Raw genomic sequence first — 14,545 nt, 5'->3', positions numbered from 1 at the left:
AAGATGAAAGACACTGTAATGCTGTGCCCACATATTTTTATGGAAATATGTTTTGAATATGAATATGCATAATTCAAATATCCTTTATGCAAAATATACATATCCCCGAATGTGTATATTCTATTTGTGTGCATGTATCATTCCTATATTTGAAGTTAGAAGTATGAAGCAGAAACCTGTTTGTTGATCTGGGTGTGCTAGTGAAAGCCATCAGTGATATTTAAGGAACTTAATGGCCTGATGCTCAAGACAATGATCTGTGGACAATCATGTGCTTCTTGTAAGCTTGGACTAGGGTTGATGCTGCTAAGACATGTGGCTAGATCATCTGATGCTGGAATCCATTTTGAATGTGGTGCTTTTACATAGGAGTCTGAAAGGGTTGCAACAGAACACAAAGGATTCCTGTTGTGGACATAAATCAAACAATAGAGGAGTAAGCAGTTGTGACACCCCACAATATACCCTGCTTACCGCCAGCGTGACTGCTGGAAACTTCTAAGACTGAAGAAGGAGAAGAATTGGGTCCAAGCTAGGAGATTGCTTAGCATGTGAGAAAGATGATTAAACTACTGGTAGGGTAAGAAATTGCATGCAACAAGTTTCTTAGTTGGCCTATTTTGTTTTATTTTGCTTAGTAACTTACTTTAATCTGTCATCATTTGCAACCACTTAAATCCTACTTTCGATACGTAATAAAATTACTTTTATTAATAAACCCAGTGTAAATAATTATTACCAGGGCAGGGGAACAATGGCTGGGCATATTTCTCTTTCATTGATAAAGGGAGCAAACTTACGAGCTTGCAGAATTACATGGATTTATCTGGGGATTGGTTTTGTTGGGGCTGTGCACCTTACTACTGTGTCAAGTCCCTATGACTGAGGCTTCCCAGAGTTGAGTGGCTCTCACTGTCTGTGTTACTCTGCTGTAGGCTGTGAGCCCAACTCTGTGCCTTTGCTGGGGAAGATCAGAGTTCCTGGCTCAGAAAGACAAGAGGGCAGGTAGGTGGGCTCAGTGGTATGATCATCCCAGCAGGTGACAGTCTCCAGGGACCTCTGTGACTCAACCTGTCAAATACACTCAAAATTGTCTTCGGCGCACTTGATTGCAAATGCTACTGACTACAGTATTTGGCAATCTTAGTGAATTTAGCATCCAGCATATCTTCAGATTCTGGTAATGATCCTGCATGGATGCCTTAGCAAATGCCCTCTATACATATGAACTTTTGGAACTGGGTATGTGTGAGGTGGGTTGTGTACAGAACAAAAAGGGTCAGTACTAACACAGAGTCTTGGGGTAGACTCTTGATTTCTTTTTCATGTACTCTTAGCAATGTCTGTTGAGGAGGAGGTCAACAGTGTTGACTATGCATGCTGAAAGTGCTTTTGATGACTTGTCTATGTGCCTGAATGTGTCATATGCTGCTGTCAGGTCCAGAAATATGACTCCCATCTTCATAGTTTTCTGAAGGCGGTTTTTGATTCATGTTATCAAAGCTAGCATTTGATTGCTAGCTTTCCAACCTCTCTGAAAGCCTGCTTGCTCAATGCTGAGTGCTGATTCCACATCTGGGAAGATGCACTCGAGTATGAGATCCTCTAGCACCTTGAATGGCACAGATAACAGAAATATTGGTTGATGGCTTGCAACATTGTGAGGCCTTCTCCATTTTCATGAGAGCAATGACTTGTGGTGTTCGCCGTGTCTTCAGGAGTCATGGTTGGTTCATGAAGAAGAATTGAACCAGCAACTGATAAGTACATGTCCCAAGGTGCTTCAAAAACTCTGGTGCTACATTGCCATAGCCAGCTGCAGCGTCACTTCAAATATTGCCCAGAATTTTGTCTAACTCTGTGGCTGTGGATGGCTCTGTGTGTTGGTGAGTGGCATTTCTCCGATAGAATTGACACCATTTGTCATGGTCTTGTCATCTGACATCCTTCTCTTTTAAGGCACTTGACACATTCAGCAGACAGTTGGCAGCTTGGTTTGGCATGATGGCTAGTCAGCTTAAGGCTGGTGGTTCCTGAGTTGTGCTGTGATGGCCAATCAAATTCCAGCAATTCTGGCTCGAATGAATGCTATCTAGACAGATACTGAATTGTCATTCATTTCTGCACTGAATAGTTTACTGTCTAAATAGGAAAGATAGACAAAGGATGGGAGAGGAAATAGACATGCGGTAAGGTAAGTAGCTTAAGGTCATGCAGTGGGTTGGAAATAGAACCAGTTGTGTGTCAGCTTCCACTCTGTTGCCTAACCCACAGTGCTCTGTTTTGAAGAGGGAACAATTACCTTCTTTTCCTGTGACCTGGGATACGTCTACACTGCAACACTATGTCAAAATAACTAGCACTATTCCACAATAACTTAGTCCGTGTCTACACAGAAGGCAGTTATTTTGAAATAGTGTCAAAATATGAGAAAGCTGGAGGACTTCTTACTCCAACTCCTGTAAACCTCATTGTACGAGAAATAAAGGAAGTTGGAAGAAGAGTGCTCTATTTCAAAATAAGTGCTGTGTAGACACTCCCTATTTCGAAATAAGCTACCCAATTGACGTACCATATTTTAGCAAATATATCCCGCATCCAAATATACTCTGTACCCAAATATACCCCACGGTTTTTGCTGGTTCAGTAAAAAAAAAATCTTGTATACCCCACGCACGAGTATAACCCGTGGGGTATACAAGACTGTGCTGGGGATATATTTACAGTGCGGGGGTATATTTACGGTGCGGAGGAGGAGGGGAGAGTAGCCAGCCACTCACTGCCCCGGTTCCTGCGCAGCCTCCAGACTCTGGGCGGGGAGTGATCCAGCCGGGCGCCCTCCCATGCCTGCAGCCGCCACCGCCGCCACATGCCAGCCCCACTGTGCACTGGATTGTTGCTCCTGCGCGATCCAGTCGGGTGCCCTACCCTGCCTGCAGCCGCCACATGCTGGCCCTGCTGTACGCTTGCTTGTTGCTCCTGTGTTGGGGCATGGTTTGGGTGGTGGGGCAGGCACCGGCCCAGGAGCAACAAGCAAACGCGCAGAGGGTCTAGCGTGCGGCGGTGGCTGCAGGCAGGGGAGGGTGCCTGGCTGGATCGCACAGGAGAAACAAGCGCCATACTCTGGCCCGCTCCTGTGCACCAGTGAGCGGGGCTGGGGTGCTGCGAGAGGGCGCGGGTAGGTTGCAAGAGGGGTGCAAAGGAGGCAGTGGAGGAGGGGGGTTGCGGCAATCCACGGCGTGGACCACCCGCCGCCCGGGACAGGGCTCCAGGCTCCTTCCTGGTACTTTCTGTAAAAAAAAAAAAAAAATGTATACCCCGCACACAAGTATACCCCGCAGAAGGGGGCGGGGGTGTTTGTAAAAACGAATATAACCTGCAGATTATATTCGCTAAAAGACGGTAACTCAAATTGCATAGTTTATTTTAAGTGAAGCTCTGCAGTGTAGACACATCCCTTGTATGTCTTTGTCTGGATCCCAAAATCACTTTAGTCTTTTTACTTCATTTTCAGTGTGAAATTCATGTCTTTTTCTCTTTTATCATACCTAATTTGCTTTCAAAATTGCTTGTTCTACTTCATCCATCAGTGATTCAGATTTTCTTGCCACTTGTATTAGTTTATGTTGGTAAACTAAATCTCATTTTATGCACATGCTTCTAATCTCTCTAGGTCCCTCTGTATTTTTTTCTCATATATTTACAGCTCCTCCTCAGTCACTGTCAGTTGTGACTATAACTAGCATGTTCTTCACACTCTCTTCTTCAGACTGTGAAAGAAAATATTAAATGGGACCAGGCCTGCCAACCATCCTTCCAGTACCCTGTTGAATATCCCCCATACTTAATGTATTGCCAAAGGGATATAGGCTTTGCCATAATACATAGACTTCTTGTCCAATGTCTGTTCTTCAGTAGTGCCCAGTAATAGATGCTTTAGGGAAGAAAGAGGAAAACAATAGTGGAGAATTATACAGTAGCCTCCCTGAAGGGGAAGTTTCCAGATAATTAGAGCTTATCGTTACCTTTTGTTTATAGTCTTTCAGCCTGTTTTCAATCCACAGGACAGTGGATCCAAGTCAATTTGAATTTACCTTTTCATGTACGATTCCAAGAGACCCAGTATCAAATGCTTTACTAAGATCCATATATATTACCTCTAATGCATACTTTCTTTCCAATAGAAACACTGGAGACATTCCACACAGATTTTAACAACCTACACCCCACCATCAATCTCAGCCTGGACCATTCTACTCGAGAGATCCATTTCCTGGACACCACAGTACAAATCATCAATGGAAAATTAGACACCACTATCAACAGAAAACCCACTGACTCATACAGTTACCAATATGCCTCCAGCTCCCATCCAGAACACACCATATGATCCATCATCTATAGCCAAGCCCTTCGAAACAACCGCATCTGCTCTAATCCCACTGACAGAGACCAGAAACTTCAGGATCTCTACCAAGCATTTATAAACCTCAACTACCCACCCGGAGAAATAAAAAAGCAAATTGAAAGAGCCAGACGAATACCTAGAAACCAACTACTTCAAGACAGACCCAAGAAAACCAACAATAGAACACCACTTATCATCACCTACAGCCCCCAACTTAAACCTGTCCAACACATTATCAATAAACTACAGCCTATACTGGAACAGGATACCATACTCCAAGAAGCGCTGGGAGACAGACCCATAGGGTATGTCTACACTACCCCGCTAGTTCGAACTAGCGGGGTAATGTAGGCATACCGCACTTGCAAATGAAGCCCGGGATTTGAATTTCCCAGGCTTCATTTGCATAAGCGGGGAGCCGCCATTTTAAAAACCCCGCTGGTTCGAACCCCGTGCAGCGCGGCTACACGGGGCACGAACTAGGTAGTTCTAACTAGGCTTCCTAGTTCGAACTACCGTTACTCCTCGTGAAATGAGGAGTAACGGTAGTTCAAACTAGGAAGCCTAGTTCGAACTACCTAGTTCGTGCCCCGTGTAGCCGCGCTGCACGGGGTTCGAACCAGCGGGGTTTTAAAAATGGCGGCTCCCCGCTTATGCAAATGAAGCCCGGGAAATTCAAATCCCGGGCTTCATTTGCAAGTGCGGTATGCCTACATTACCCTCCTAGTTCGAACTAGGAGGGTAGTGTAGACATACCCATAGTCTCCTATAGACAACCACCTAACCTCAAGATGATTCTTACCAACAACCACAGGACATACCACACTAATGCCAACCCTGGTACCTTCCCTTGCAACAAACCACGTTGCCAGCTTTGTCCACATACTCACTCTGCTGACACCATTATTGGACCTAACCAAGTGAGTTATAAGATCAAGAATACATATTCCTGCTCATCCAGAAATATAATTTATGCTATCATATGCCGAAAGTGTCCGTCTGCTATGTACATTGGACAAACATCTCAGACGCTTTGCCAAAGAATCAATGCCCACAAAACAGATATTAGACAGGATCACAAAGAAAAAACAGTTTCTTGCCATTTCAACCAGAAAGGACATTGTCTCAACGACTTGATTGCCTGTATCCTGCTTCAAAGACCTTTTAAGACTACACTTGAAAGAGAATCCTCTGAACTGTCATTCATGCTTAAATTCGACACTTTACACCTAAGCTTAAACAAAGACATCAATTATCTTACCCATTACAAAGATAGCTTCCCCAATTATCACCTCTAATATCATTAGCTCACAGACATTTACCTTCCCCTCCCCCATCCTCCTTCTGTTCTGAAATTTGATTTGTCCTTTTCATATGTGTTCATTTTTTTAATTGTATCCTTTGGTATATATGGTTGTGACAATTTTCTTCCACTATTTGATCTGAGGAAGTGGGTCTGGCCCACGAAAGCTCATCACCTAATAAACCATCTTGTTAGTCTTTAAAGTGCTACATAGTCCTGTTTTTTGTTTCTTTCCAATAGTATTCTATTAACTATACAGTGAAGTTTAGTAAGATATTACCTCCATAAACACTGTTAGTCTATTCAGTTCCTAATGTTCGTACCAATTTTTTTTTTAAAAAACGTCCATTATTTAATTAGAACTAGAATTTAGACTTACAGGGTCGAAATGATTGGGAATACTCTTCTTTCCAATTTTGCAAGTCAGTACATTTTCTTTTCTGCAGTCTTTCAGTCATTATCAGTTGCTCAAGACTTTTCAAAAATTGTTGTCAGCAGTATGGAAAATAAGACCGCGAATTCCTTTCATATGCTAAAATGGAGACCATCTAGATCAACTGGTATTTGTATATGTTCTATTTTAACAAGCGTCACCTTACTTACTCTCTTCAATAGTTATTTTTTTCAAAGATCTATGCCATTGTGACCATCAGATAACATTAGTGAAGTGCTGTGCCTGTACATAGCTTCATAAACTGAGAGGTCAGCATCAAAGCTTATCGTCAGAACTAAACATTCAGAGCACAACTCCCAAGGGCTGTGCTGGCTTCTTATTAAACAGTATATTGATTACAAGATTACACTTTCTAGAGACAAGGCATTGCATGGTCATGGTCTGTGGATTTAAATTGCCTTCTTACTCCCTATGTAGAACATTTTGCCCCATATCTGCAAAGGAACTGATTGGGGAGGGTGGGCCAAATTTGTGGGGGGTTTCCAAAGGGAGTGCACTCTCCTGATGAGGAGTTTGGCATCTCACACATCACTGCAAGAGTATCAGGTAATAGCAGAGAAGGCGGTAAGACTGCATCTAGATGCCTTACTGCCCCAATCCTGTACCTCCACAAGCAAGATGCATTAAGGCAGTGGTCCACAACGCGGTGCCCGAGGGCGCCATGGCACCCGCCGGGGCATTTGTGTGCGCCCGCCGACAACCTGGGCCGGCCCCACCCCCGGCGCGCGGCGCACTGGAGGCGCCGGCCCCAGGTGCGCGACATGCACCGGCGCCTGGTGCGCGGTGCTCGGGTGCGCGGCGCCAGCCCCGGGCCCACGGCACAAGGCGCTTGGGCGGCCCCGGATCCGGTCCCGGGGCACATGCCGGCGCCGGGTGCAAGGGCATCCCCGCGCCTGGCGTGCCCCAGGATGCGAGGCCCCGCCCCCGGGCGCCCAGCGCATGAGTGGCCCCACCCCCCAGGCGCCTGGCGTGTGAGTGGCCCCACCCCCAGGCGCCCGGGAGCCTCTAAAGTTTGGGGACCACTGCATTAAGGTCATAGGGACTACTTCAGCCTAAAGGCTGCAGTTGCAGCTGAGGAGCATCTTTGTAAGTTCTCTGTGAAGAATGATCCTGTCCTCTCAGTGCATTTCCCAAGTGCCCAGCTCTACTTCAATATTATGGCTAGATGCTGAACTGAGAAGTTGCCCCTATGCTCATAGGCCTGGCTTATGATCTAAAATGAAGGTCTTAGAATAGTTATAATAGAGCTTATAATAGTTCTGTGTGAATTTAGTTTCCAATCCATGTTAAAAATGACAGGGATGTAGCGTGTGCTGCATATGGATCAGTAGTAGCACAGGCAATTGTACACATGTGAATAATTAGCAAAAGGCAGTGATGAATTTCAGCTACTGCAGGCTAATCAGCTTAGCTGCTTGGTTTATGAGTAAGTGAAGTATGTTAAATATAATGCAGTGTTCTACCCTGCGTGGAATGAAATTAAAGTGTCACCACTTTTCTCCAGTCTTCCGACCTGTCCCTCTCTCCCCCTTCTGTGAAGTGTTCTAAGGTCCTTCTCTCTTTAACAATTTGTGTATTTTAATTTATGAAATGCACTTAAGTCATCCTTGCAAATTTCTGATCACTCTCTCATCCAGAGTGAGGAATATATTTTGGTGTGTAGAGTAAATATTTGTCTGTGGCAGTTGTTCCCAACACTGCACCAATGCAGATTTTTCTGCTGGGCCTGGTACATTTTCATGGCCATTTTGGAAGGCTGTCCTAATAACAAAATCCCAAAATTTTATGAAAATATGCTACATCAGTGAAGAAAAACCTGTCTTGTATATAATTATGTACAGTATTAGATTGCTACTGCTAAATGGAGAAGGGCAGAGTTGGCCAAAGAGGACATCTCAGAATTCAGTATTATTCACAGTATTCCTTTGATATTTGTAAACTATGAATGCTAGGAATAGTCATACAGTCATGTACAGGTTAGGGATGTTAAAACAAGTTTATTTATGTAAATGTGTAACCACTGACATTTTCAGTGGTTACATGTTTACATATGTGGGGAGGTGGCTCCTACGGCGCAGCCTGCCCCTCTGCGCTGCTTCTGTCTCAGAGGCAGCAATGCGAGGGGAAGGTGGCTCCATGGGAGCCAATATGTGCAGGGAGCTGGTTTGAAAGGGCTTACATGCAGCCCTCCCATATTGTTGCATGGGGGGAGGGAGTGCTGTATGTAAGCATACATGTTAACTGATGAGCACAGGTTCATTGGTTAACTGTGTACACGAGTATGTGTTCACATCCCCATTGTATAGGTGATGTGACTTTTAATTTGATAGCCTCCATGCCATGTACCTCAAAATGCTTCGTTATAGACTACTAGGGTTGGAAGAGATCTCATCCACGCTAATCTTCTGCTCCAAGCAGGAACTACTCCAACTACATCATTTTAGTCAGGGCTTTATCATGCCTGGCCTTAACAACTTCTAAGGGTGGAGATTTCACCGCCTCCCTAGGTAACCTGTTACAGTGCTTCACCACCCTCTTAGTGAAATAGTTTTTACTAATATCCAACCTAGACCTCCCCCACTGCAACTTTAAACCAGATGATTTGTTCTATCATCTGCCACCACTGAGAATAGCCTGCCTCCATCATCTCTGGAACCTCCTCCCCTTTCAGGTAGTTGAAGACAGTTATCAAATACCCCCTCATTTTTCACTTCTGAAAAGTAAATAAACCCAGTTCCCTCAGCCTCGCTTCATAACTCATGTGCTCCAACTTCCTAAACATTTGTGTTCCTCGTCACTGAATTCTTTCCAATTTTCCCACATCCTTTCTGTAGTGGGGCCCCCCAAAACTGGATGCAATGCTCCAGATGTGGCCTTTATCCCCGAATAAAGGGGAATAATCACTTCCCTCAGTCTCCTGGCAACACTCCTACTAATGCAGCCCAATATGCCATTAGACTTCTTGGCAAGAACGGGGACACTGTTGACTCACATCCAGCTTCTCATCTACCATAATCCTCATGTCCTTTTCTGCAGAACTGTCACTTAGCCAGTCAGTCCCCAGCCTGACATAGTACTTGGGATTCTTCCGTTCTAAGTGCAGTACTCTGCACTTCATGTTGAAGCTCGTCAAATTTCTTTTGGCCCAATCCTCCAATTTATCTAGGTCATTCTGGAACCTATCCCTAACCTAGAGTGTATATTCCTCTCCCCCCAGTTTAGTGTTACTGCAAACTTGGTGAGGGTGCAATCCATCCCCTCATCCAGATCATTTGTTGTACCCTACACAAATTGTTTGAAGAAACTCCTATCCATTTTGCTCACCACTAACATTTTGAAGGATCAAAATATGAGGGCAATTTTTTTTAATGTGATAAGTGGTGTTTCTTAGCTTCTGAAATTTCACTGTGGTGGCTGAAGGCAATGGTTGCCCTTTCCCTTTAAATTAAACACATGGGATCAATATGTCATTGATTTACACATTTGATTTTACATTATGGAATCAACTCCTGGGATCAGCCAAAAACCATATAAGGTCATTGGGTGCAGAAGTTTGCATTAGGAATTTTCTGTTAACAGGTATAGTTATGCAAATAGATACTGGCAGGCAGCAACTAAGTATAGGGTAACTTGAAAACATTAAACTGTTTTCACTGACATTTTCTTAGGTTGGTAGAAATATATGTAAAGAAAATGGTACATTGTGGTAAGCCTGTCAACTTCTAGGATTCCTTATCTAGAACATAGAAGGTCTGGAACTAAAGCTAATGGGATATGTGAAAAAATGATAAGAAGAATTGGTTATGTATTTCACCCCAGAGTTGACTTCACTCAGGAATGTCCCCTCTAAAGCAAAATTCTCCCCACTGCAGTTAACCATTGCATAATCTTCTACATCAACAATGGGCAACCTATCCTAGTGAGTGAACTTCATGAGTGGGACTCCATCTCAGTGGGCCGCAAGATTGTCAGAACCAAGACAGTCTCCTGGGATAGGGTAGTTTTGCTAACTGCACTTGTGTATCTAAAATGTGTGGGGTGTGCCAATTGAACCATAGCAGTGCTTTGATTGGATTCAGAGGGAGCATACGGCTCACACAGTCAATCAGTACATACCTCACTTTACATGTCCTTCTATTACATGATGCACAAAACCGAATACAATTCTTTATCTACTTCAGGTGATGCTTTGTTTTACAAAGTGCTGCTCAGGAGCTTGTTTTACCCACACTTTTTGTGAAGTGATCTGACTTGGGAGAGAGGTTGGAAGATGCCGATCTTTTGAATAATCAAGAAGTGGGGTTTTTTTTTAGAAAACATAATTATCTGAATGCTTATCTATTCAGAATAAAAGTGATATTGATTAGATTTCTCTTGCCAGCCACCTTACTTCTGCATTTTTTTTAATGTGGGGATGAGGGTTATGTTTTTATTTGTGGGAGATTGGAGAGGAAAGGTCATGTTCCTAAGTTATTTACAATCCAGAATTGGTTAAATACTCACAAATGTTTCATCATGTGTTTGCTGCTCTTAGGTTTAACATAATAATTAGTTCTCTCCATTTTATTAGGTCATTCAAACTGATACACATCCTGAACTGTAGCTTGCTAATCTTCTCTGTAATTAGTAATTATGATATACTTAACCCTGGTAGAATCTAATATTTCAGTTTCCAGATGTTATTTTAAATTCCTCTCTCTATATTTAAAAACTGATGTGGTTAAATTTGTAATGATAGCTTAGTTATTTATGTTTTAGTTTTATCCAATACCATCCTGCATGGCAGTATACACTATTTCTCTATCCTCTTTAAACTGTTGGCTGCCATCTGGACCATATTGCTACTAAATGAAATCAGATGAAAACCTTTACCTTTCCACTATCTCAGATTTACTCCAGCCATAAATCTGAACTAAGCACAGTCCTTCTAAATCCAATCTAATTTCAAAGGTTTATGAAATTAGCTTAGATTCTGGAACTTGATAGTCATTCTTTGAAGACTGTTTATGAAGAGACCAGTGAATGGATCAGGGGAATGAGAAGCACTGTGAAATAATTACACCACTGAGACTGGACTGTGATTTTTAAAAATGTATTGTATTCTGGTGAAAGTGTTGCAAATCAGTCTTCATCCAGTTGCAAAGATGTTGTTCAGCTGAGTCCATTGCAAACCAGTCTATTAGAAGCTAGGTTATTTATGAACTGGGGAGAACTTGAAAGCTGTCCAAAGCATTTGGATATCTAAATCCCATTAGAAACTAAACACAGAGAAACTCTCACTAATAGAGTATAAGCTTAAAAAGGAGTCTGAATTTAGGAGGATAGCCATAATAAGTGCACAAACTCTGGGTGATATTTTTACTTGATGGGGAGAAGTGTTAGTTAATAAAAATCTGTATTTGTGTTTTAAATAATTAGGGTTGTTATAATAAGTAAATGTTAAGTTAATTTGAAATTGATTGCTTCATCTTTGGAACAGGATTGGAAATTAGTAGGAAGTTGTGCTTAAAAATGAAGTCACAATATGACTCAGAGTAACAACAACAATTTTTCAGAATTTATAGTACTTGGAGTAAAGATGATTAATTCAGAAAATTCACATTGAAATCTACTTAGCTCTGAAACAAAAATAGGAAGTCTAAATGCAGCCTGGTAAATGTATCTGCCTTTTAGAAATCAAAGTAATAATCAGAATTGGTATCACTTCATCTACTGGAATAAAATGAAAGCAAAGTTCCTATGTGTTAAAGAGACCTTTGTTTTTTAAAGCGATTCCAAGAGTATGACAGGTGAACCCATTTAGCAAGTCTAATGACTGGAAAGTGGAATGTTTTTCTAATAGCATGGATGAAACAATTTTTAGCCTTCAGTGCAGCTGGAATGATGTCATATATGGTTATGCTTTAATTCTTCCTGCATTTGCTAAAGGGGTTGTGGGGTCTATAATATCTGAGGCTGAATAACTGAATGCAAATCCTAAAGCTGGAAATGGATTTCTTCTCCAGAAAAAATATATTAATATGTCTCTTTAATGGTAAATTACCATTTATTGTAAATGTGCCACATAAAGGAAGCTATAAGTCATTATTATTGACCTATTACTGCTCGTTCTGTTTTACCTCTAATTAAATAAAAATGTGCACTTTGAGATAATATGTCTTTTGTTTGAATATTCTTTTATTGGATCTGTGCCTGGTTGGTTTTCTAACAGTTCAGAGCTTATGCTGATACTTTTGCAATCACAGCACATATATTGTAGTAATCATAATCTACCCCTCATTTTTTCTTAAACAGCAGAGATGTGTTCATCTAAGTTGTTCTCCCTTGGATGAGATATATTTTCATCAGATTTTTTACCTACTTGCATGCTACTGAGACTTCTAAACCCAGTGTCCTACCATTGGATTGCAATACAGTTCACTTCATACTTGAATTGAACATGGAATGGAGAGAGGGAGTGTATTCCTAGAAAGACATCATCTTCATGACCTCATTTGGAGAAGAATCAGTTAGTCCTTGAAAGAAGGAATTTAGAGGAAACTGGTAATGGAATAGAGTCATTATAAATGACAATCTGAGATTTTAAATGGCATAAGCAATTTTATAATCCATCTGAGAAAATAGTTAAATGATTGTGAGGAAAAAATATCTGTATGACAAAGTGCTAAAAAGGAGAAAATATAAGTATGCATGCACAAAGTGGAGATTTCAGCTCATTATAAGATGGCAGCAATGTTGAAGGTAATATGGGGCTGATTCTCTACTCCATCACACAGATTTTTTCCTGGTGTAATTCTACTGATGTGCAGTGGAGTTGCAATAACAAAAAAACAATATAATGAGGTGGAGAATCCAGTCTCATGTGTTTCTAGATCTTGTTTTGGGATACTCCTTATTCAAGTGAATAATAATGAGCACAACGATAAAAGTATGTTGTGGGACAAATTTTAAAACTATGGGTCTGATTCTACCACTAATATATTTGAGTCAAAAGTTTCGGAAGGGTAGCTGAGTTAGTCTGTAACTGGAACCCTTAAAAAACAACAAATAGTCTAGCAGCACCTTAAAGACTAACACAACCTGTAGATGGTATCGTATGAGTCAGTTTACTCCTAGTTCCAGTGAATTCCCTAGACTGCCAAAGTTTAACAGGACAATAACATTAGTTAGATTGTAAATCCTTCAAGGCAGGAAGTTTCTCTTTTCTGTGTTTGTACAACATTCTGCACAGTGGGTCCCAATACTGATAGGGGCCTTTGGGCACTACCATAATACCAATATAACCACTAGAAAATATTTATATTTAATCTGGGCAAAATCTTGCAGGATGAGATAGATCATACTGGGTTCTAGATTAAAAATAAAAATACCAAAAGGAGAAATACAGATAAATAAAGGGCAGCCAAGTAAAATTACAGTAAGTATAAAAGACTTATAAAAGACTGTCTATGCAAATTACTAATTAATATTTGTAGGAATAAAAATAACCCTTTGTATGATTAAAGATCATATGGTGACTAGGGAAGCCAAGAGGCTTCAGGGACATCTAGAATATCAGAGATAAAAGCTAATGTAAGAGTAACTATAAAGAAAGGTTCATGTTTTTAGCTGGTGTAAATCAGCTTAACTCCATTGAACTGAATGGGATCTGGCCCTGTAATTAGTCACTTGAAATAAATCTCCCAACCAATATTTTCAACTGGGCCCAGAAAACCTGAAGAATAGTCATGAGTTCTGATGATGATAGAAATCTGATGCTTCAGGAAGAGAAGGAGACAGAGAATTTGTTGGGCTGCCTGACATCATGGGTTCTTATAACTGTTCTCTTCCTCTGGTTGGATTTTTCTGGAATGAGGAAGTACTTTGGTAAACTGAGTGTATTACATCATTCATTTCGTGGTAGTGATAGCTCCTGGACATTTTTCCTGTCATCTTTTTTAAAGCAGGTGACAGAATTATAGTTTTTGTTTGTTTTTTAGGGTGAGTCTCTGGCTTGTTTTTTCTGTGATGCCTGATCTATCCATAAAAGATACCTTCGAGATAGAAAAGAAAAATAAATTGGAGTATTCAAGGATAGAGCCTGCATCAGAAGGCACCATGGTATGGTAAGAACCATAGACAATGCATCTGTAAGTAAGATACAATATTTGAAATGGTCAGTTCTGATAATGTGCAGTCAGTTGGGTCTCGGACTTCTAGATCTCTTGTATCACCTTTATTAACTCGTTCGTTAAAATCTATGGCAATAGCCATTAATAGGATGGAGCAAATTTTAGAATATATAATTTTGTCTTTAATGGTCCTCGAATAAGAGCTTCTGATGTACAAAAATCAATACTTACTGTTCAGAAAAAGTTAACGAAACAAATAATGTTGCAGT

At 41.2% G+C, this 14,545-nt stretch overlaps 1 long non-coding RNA gene across 2 annotated transcripts in view; it reads left to right on the top strand.

Annotated features, from left to right (window-relative positions):
* Positions 1 to 14,271, top strand: part of LOC142829003 (uncharacterized) — a 31,729-nt gene extending 17,458 nt beyond the window's left edge. The window contains exon 3 of one of the 2 annotated variants that reach the window (XR_012903217.1): positions 14,145 to 14,271. This is a non-coding gene — a long non-coding RNA (uncharacterized LOC142829003). Of the gene's footprint in view, positions 1 to 4,184; positions 4,503 to 14,144 lie in introns of those variants that run through there. The other variant, XR_012903218.1, reaches the window with a different exon arrangement.
* The last annotated feature ends 274 nt before the right edge of the window (positions 14,272 to 14,545 follow it).

This window comes from Pelodiscus sinensis, chromosome 4 (assembly GCF_049634645.1).
Source record: "Pelodiscus sinensis isolate JC-2024 chromosome 4, ASM4963464v1, whole genome shotgun sequence".
NCBI classification, from domain to species: domain Eukaryota; kingdom Metazoa; phylum Chordata; order Testudines; family Trionychidae; genus Pelodiscus; species Pelodiscus sinensis.
Note: the sequence above shows the minus strand (reverse complement) of the source record. Positions and strands in the feature narration are given on the sequence as shown.